The sequence below is a fragment of the Lycium barbarum genome, chromosome 2 (genome assembly GCF_019175385.1).
Source record: "Lycium barbarum isolate Lr01 chromosome 2, ASM1917538v2, whole genome shotgun sequence".
Lineage (NCBI taxonomy): Eukaryota > Viridiplantae > Streptophyta > Magnoliopsida > Solanales > Solanaceae > Lycium > Lycium barbarum.
Genome location: NC_083338.1, coordinates 15054427 through 15061866, shown reverse-complemented (window position 1 = coordinate 15061866; position 7440 = coordinate 15054427). Strand labels below are relative to the sequence as shown.

The 7440-nt window shown below is 36.2% G+C and overlaps 1 pseudogene; it reads left to right on the top strand.

Moving 5' to 3' along the window:
- The first annotated feature begins 2309 nt into the window (after positions 1–2309).
- On the top strand, positions 2310–4120 carry LOC132629353 (tetrahydroberberine oxidase-like; annotated as a pseudogene).
- The last annotated feature ends 3320 nt before the right edge of the window (positions 4121–7440 follow it).

The window sequence follows — 7440 nt, the reverse complement described above, 5'->3', positions numbered from 1 at the left end:
ATTTGCTTTAGCATTTGTTTACCTAATGTGGAAGTTTAATCACTTCTTCTTCGATTTCCACTTCTTCATTATTGTAATAATGGAAGAACTTTTTCTATCCTTTGGAAGACAAAGGAAACGAGTGTTCGTTGGCATCTTCTTCTCCCGTCGATGGCGTCTAACAGAAGCCGATCTAGATCTCGATAGCCTTGTCAGTGTCGCCGACGCCTCCACCTCTTCCTCCTCAATGCCACCAATGCTTTCCGGCTCAGTTAGTTTCAGATCCAGTTGCCGCCATTGCAAATCTGTTCTCCTACTCCCACTTCGCTTCCACCATCGGAGTCTGCCATCTCCATTGCGCCTCCGCCATTACTTTTCACGCCGGAAATGGAGCCGCCTCTTGCTCCTCCACTGCTTTTCATGCCGGAAATTTGTTGTTGTATACAATTTCTTTCAATAAACCGTGTATATGAAATCTTGTTGTTTGTATACAAATTTTTCGAGTAAATACAATATATTCTTAAATGGATTTGAGTATATCCTCCATTTTTTAATTGTAAATACAGTATATTTTGTATTTCACTGGAGATCCGACTAGATATTTATTGTATCCTCCATTTTTAAATACAATTTATTTTGTATTTTCGCTAGAAATTTGACTGGATTTGAGTGTATTCTTCATTCCGATATATATACATATGTAAATATTTGGATGATTATATTTGGAAACTGTATATTTGAATACACCCTAATACATGCGAAACATGTAAAACATAATAATATTTGGCTGAATTTATTTTTGGAACTGTGTATTTGAATACACATAAATACACACGAAATAGCTAAATAAGTAGCTACAAATTGTATTTAAGAAAATAGTAACTACGGTTGATTAGAAGCGCAGAAACAATAGCTATGTAAGTTAGTAACTGCCTAAATCCCTTTGTTAGAGTCGTGAAGTTAAATCCGGTCCATTACATATGAAAATTTCATCAAGATAACGTTCGGTAAACAAACTCAATTGCTTGCATATTCATTAAACTGTCGGCATATATAACGTATGAAATCACACTTTTATAATAATTAATAACATAAATTAATGTCTACCCAAAATGCTGGATCAAGTTTACAAAGCTTTTCTTAAAAATCAAAACAATATACTTGTAATTTGCACAAAATTTGATTCCTGCGATCAAATTCTTTCGAAAGGAAATTTTCTAAAATCTACTTCCATCTAAAGAATATATATAAGAGTCAAGTAGTCTCCAAGCAGAGGGTAGGGATGTCAGGCCACCCGCACGCTTCAGCAAAATTTTTGAGTATGTATGCAAATATCCGTGCATAAAAAGAAAACACACACACACACATATATATATATATATATATATATATATATATATATATGTTTAGCAATAGCCCTGGTGGTTCTCGCGGGCTACTTAACTTCTTTGTTTCCCGCGCCCGAATCGGATTCATACAGCAGTCCTCGCCTCTCTTCCCTCCTTCATTTTCTTTTCTTCTTTATATTTTTCATTGTTGCTAAAGAAATTCTCTGCCATCCTTCTTCTTCATCATCTTTTTCTTTTTCAATTTATTTACAATAACCATTATTTTGTTTCTATAATTAAAGTTTACTTCATAAGAAATTTCTTTGATAAGTAATTGAATTGGTTTTATTTATTTATGTATAATTTTCTCCTTTTGATGACGTGATATTGATCTATACTGGAGGATAATTTGAGCAATATTTTATTTGACTTTTAAAAGATCAAAGGGTTTGTTTTGCTAGATATTTGGGTTGATTCTTATATATTGAAATTTGATTTTTTTTTTTGTTTTTTTGCAAACAGTTGCCTTGAAGCTTGATAAATGAGACGAAAAGAACTAGCTCAAAATATTAAAGGTAAATTAGTGTAGTCAAATAAAGAATATGTAAAAGTCAAGCTAATATTAGCAAATACTAATTGGACCAACTGGGCTAGTCAAATCAAAATGAATGGTTTTGGGAAAATAAAAGGTTTAACTTTTTTTTTTCGGAAATTTATTAAGGTCAAACAAATGTGAAAGGCTACTAGGAGTTAGGACCAGACTTCTTCATTTTTATGTAAGAAATATTCTTTGGTTGTTTTCTCAACAATTGGTGGTCTTGATCTGGATGATTTGACATTTTGACTGTTCTTCTTTTATGGTCTTATTTTTTATTTTGGATACAATTTACAAGTATAAACCTTTCACACGCAAATTATAGAAAGTTTAGCCAAAAGATTAGCTCCTCACACATTATAAATATAAGGGGTTTGCAATTTCATTTCCATAACACAAACTAAACAAAATCTCAAGCAATGAAGAATTCTCGATTTTCCTTTCTTTTAGTACTTCTTGTTTTCTCATCAACTGCATGGGCAACTATAGCTAATACTCGAGAAGAATTCATCCAGTGCCTATCTCATAATAACCAATCCTCCTCCATTTACACCCCAAATAACTCTTCTTACTCATCAATCCTTCAATTCTCCATTCAAAACCTAAGGTTCAACACAACTGAAACTCCTATACCTCTTGTGATTGTCACCCCCGTGAGTGAATCCGAGGTCCAACGAGTCATTCTTTGTGCTAAGAAAACGGGGATGCACGTTAGGGTTCGTGGTGCAGGACATGACTATGAAGGTCTTTCTTATGTCTCTGAGGTTCCATTTGTTATGGTTGATCTTATCAACCTTAGAACAATCCAAGTAAATGTCAATGACAAGAGTGCATGGGTTGAAGCTGGATCTACCATTGGCGAACTCTATTATAGAATTGCGGAGAAAAGCAAAACCCTAGGATTTCCGGCTGGTGTTTGTCCGACAGTTGGTGTTGGTGGACATTTTAGTGGAGGTGGTTATGGAGTTATGTTGAGGAAATATGGCCTAGCTGCTGATAACATTGTAGATGCACGTTTGATTGACGCGAATGGGAGGATTCTTGATAGGGTTTCCATGGGGGAAGATCTATTTTGGGCAATCAGAGGAGGTGGAGGAAATAGCTTTGGACTTGTCCTTGCATGGAAGATCAAATTGGTAGATGTTCCTGAGAAAGTAACTGTTTTCACACTTAACAAGACATTGGAACAAAATGCTACAAAGCTTGTACATAAGTGGCAATATGTTGCTCCAAGATTCCATGAAGATTTGTTCATTAGGATCTTGATTAGTAGATTGAACTCAAGTAATCAAGGTGGTAACAACAAACAAACAATTGTAGCTTCATTCAACTCCATATTCCTTGGTGGAATCGATCGATTACTTCTCATCATGCAAGAGAATTTCCCTGAATTAGAATTGAGAAGAGAAGATTGCATCGAAATGAGCTGGATAGAGTCTATATTATACTTCGCAGGATTCTCAAAAGGTGAATCTATTGATGTATTGTTAAGTAGGGTTCAACTCTCAAGCCGATACTTCAAGGCAAAATCAGACTACGTGTATCAGCCAATCTCAGAGGGAGGTTTTGAAGGAGTCTAGAGATTGTTCTTTGAAGATGAAGCCGCAGCTGCACAAGTTATCTTGAGTCCATATGGTGGGAGAATGGATGAGATTGAAGCATCATCTATTCCATTCCCCCATAGAGCTGGGAATTTATACAAAATCCAACATTTGGTATATTGGGATGAAGAAGGGGAAGAAGTAGCTGAAAGGCATATAAGTTGGATAAGAAGGCTTTATTCTTATATGGCTCCTTTTGTTTCTATGTTTCCAAGAGCTGCTTATATTAACTATAGGGATCTTGATATTGGTGTGAATAACATCAAGGGATATACAAGTTATGTGCAAGCTAAAGTTTGGGGGTTTAAGTATTTCAAGAATAATTTTGATAGACTGATCCATGTGAAAACTAAGATGGATCCTTCAAACTTCTTTTGGAATGAACAAAGTATTCCTTCACTTACTTGGTCGAAGAACAAAGGTGACTAGAGTTTTTGTGGAGGGAGACATCATTATACAAAAAGTCAATAAGTACATGTTACTTTAATTAAGTACACAGTTTCTCTTCTTCGAATGTTAATAAAGAGTATGCGTGAGATAATGGCACTTGACATGACTTGTATAGTAATTTTCTTATGTAGTTTGCTTGTTCTTTCAAATTATTGTAATATTGATTGATAATAATGGTTATTTATTTATTTTATGGCTTGATTCCTTATATATTGATTTAGTTTTTTTTAATATTAAATTGTTAGCAATTTGTTGAGACATAACTGAGGGTGTCTCTATTTTTCTTATTATAACATTGTCCCCATTAGTTTTAAATTTTTGAAGAATTCTTTTAAGATATTTAATTTGCCCCTCACGAGGGTATAATAATAGGATGAACAAAAGGACAAATGTTAATATGCTGAAAGTGTAATGACTTAAATAAGTTTTAGAAATATATCATTATTGATAGTAATTTACCAAAGATATTAACTCCATTTAACGAAAATGTTCTTGGTTAATCAAGTACGTAGTCTAATACTTTTCGTTTGTCAGGGACATTTTCTGAATTTTACTATTAAATATTATGTGTTGTGACTTGGTCTCTAAATTTGGTGATTCCTTAAAACTATCTGAAGTTGTGATCACAACTCTCTTTCGATGTTTGTCATGTATTTCTTTTAAAAATTAAGTTATATAAATGGACAGTATAATAGTTCCCTCATTGGATTACTAAGTGATATATTGGACAATCTTAATATATGATATTATATTATTTATTATCTTAATTAAGTTATCGATAGATGTTTATCACAGATATTTATCCACAATTAGAGTTTTCGGTTTGTACAAATACCATTTTTACAAAGTTAGTATACACTATGTAACGACCCGTTTGGTCGTTATAGCGCTTTTGATCCATTTACCCCCGTTGACCCTTCCCCGAGCCCTATTAGAAAAATTTTAACCTGCGGGGATGGGTGGCACGATTTTTGAGGTAATCGAGCGAGTTTTATGGCGACTTATGAGAATTAGAACCTTAAAGTGAAAAACGTTTGACCAATAGTTGACTTTTAGGTAAACAAACCTTTTTCGAGAATCCGTTGATTATGAGGGGTCTGGATGGTCGATTATGACTTGGTGGGATGTTCAGTTCGGTTCTCGAGGCACTCGGGAAGGTCTTGGGTTATTGGTTGGAAAGTTGGTCCTTGGCCATTGGGTGTTGACCCGGTCAAATAGACCTCCGTTGGGAATTCCGAGACCACGAGTGAGTCTGTAGCACCTTTTTATGTATGGTTGCAGGTCTGGTTTGTATCTGGGAGGTCTCGGGTGATTGTCGGGTTTTGAGATTGAGATAGTGGAAAAACCAGTATTTTCTGTTGTCTAGTGTCCGTCGTAGCGTCACCATATGTGCGGTAGCAGACCCGCCTCGGTGAGGCCTGGTCCGCTATGACGAGTTGTGAGAAGTCGTGGTGAGTCACCACAGCGGACGGGGATCCGCTGTAGCGGACTCACGGTAACGAGAGTAGGGTCGCAGGCCCGGACCCGCTGTAGCGGATGCCTGACCGCTGCGGCGAACGACGTGACCAGAAACTTATTTAATTCCTAGTTAAAACTCTTCTTTTCCTATTCCTTCATTTGTTTTTCCTAAGCATCTTTGAGGCGATTTGAGAAGGTTCTTAGTTGATTTTTCTTGGGGGTAAGTTCTCTAACCTAGATTTCATTCATTTACCTTCCTTAAGCATGATTCCATGATAGAAAATCTATAGAACTTAATAAGGAAGTGGGTTTTTGATGTTTACTACATTATTTGAGTGTTAGTCTCAAATTGAGATTTGTTGATGGATTTGACTAATCTAAACATGGAATTTGATGAATTAGTGACTAATACGCTTGAATCTTCCATTTATGTTGATGAATTGAAATATTGAAAGTTAGGGTTTATACCCAAATTGGGGGTTTTGACTTGAATGATGAAATTGATCTATTATTGAGTTAATTTAGCAATTGAAGAGTAGAATTGACCATCTAGAACGTTGGGTTACCAATTTCACCTTTGAAATACTCGTTTTACCCTTGTGGGCCCGTTTTTCCCCTTTTCCATAGTTGATTTGGATTTGAACGAAGTATAGCAATATGGATATCATTGTTTCTTATTTCTAACATAGAACTTGATGATGGCTAGACTTTGAGTACTTGGAGCATCTTCGGAAAGGCAAGGCACAGATTTGATTGTTCGTGGCTCCAGCTCGACAGCTAGGTAGGTTACAACTTGTCTTTGATTAGACTTCGGTTAGTGAAACATATGTAGAAGTAGATGTGATGGGGAAAGCATGTTAAGCCTTCGTGTAAGAAGTTGGGTTGGATATTCTTAGGTTGGTACGATTGATTGATTATGTGGGCTTGTTGCCTCGTTATATTGTGATTTGGCTTGTCGTCATATTTGCTATCGTTGTGACTTGTATTTGCATTCATCTCTCTCTTGATATCTCACTTATCATCGAAAAGGGAAGGATAATGAAATTAGGCAGGAATTGTAATGTCTGTGATATTAGACTTGATACTTATCTGCCTTATAGTGATATGTGTCCATGTGTGGCACGATTGGCTTGATATTGATCCTGATATTGTGGGATGTGTCCATGTGTGGCACGATTGGTATTGATATGATTTCACTTGGCATTGTTATTATGCCTAACACTCATCCTCATTTTTCATGATACATTGATATTAGCTGAGACTTGGTACTGATGATGATGATGATGATGATGAGAGAGATGAGAGGTCGATGCCTGAGGTCTTTACCGGGATCGAGAGAGTGTCCGATGCCCGAGGTCTATGCCGGGATCGCGAGAGTGGTACATGGACTTCACGGGTCCTCCATGGGTCATAACTGTCGAGGCATGGAGGTATTCCGCCGGAGCATGTATGTACAGAGATTGCATTGGCCGTTGCATTGCATCACATATGCATTCATATTATATCCAACACATCTCTGATTCTAGTTGTTGTATCTATTGTATTGCTTGGTGCGTTTCAGTCTTGATTCTTTGGTTGTTTACCCATTTGAGATGTTGCATGCTTGTTAAACACTTACCTAGACGCTTGATAGATTCGAGGAGTAGAGGTACCGCCGAGGCTATGACTGTAAATCTTACGTGGATGTGCTTAGTGATTACTTTATTCTCACACTTCTGATTACTTTATTCTCACACTTCTGATCCTCGAGAGTGTTTCCCGAGACAGTATTGTTGGAGACTTAGGGTGAGATACTGCCAAATCTGCAGCCCGAGTTTCCATTCTTCATATATGTGTCATCTACTTCCAGACAGTATTCCTTTTAATGTTATGATCCTTGTATGGCAACATTTAGACAGTTCTTATTATATATCCAAACCTATGTGTTTATTAATAGCTCTTGTGCAGACTTAGACCAGATGCATTGGGTAGAAGATGTTTTCCACACTTATTCTCTTTTATTTGATATTGAGATTTATTATTATTTACA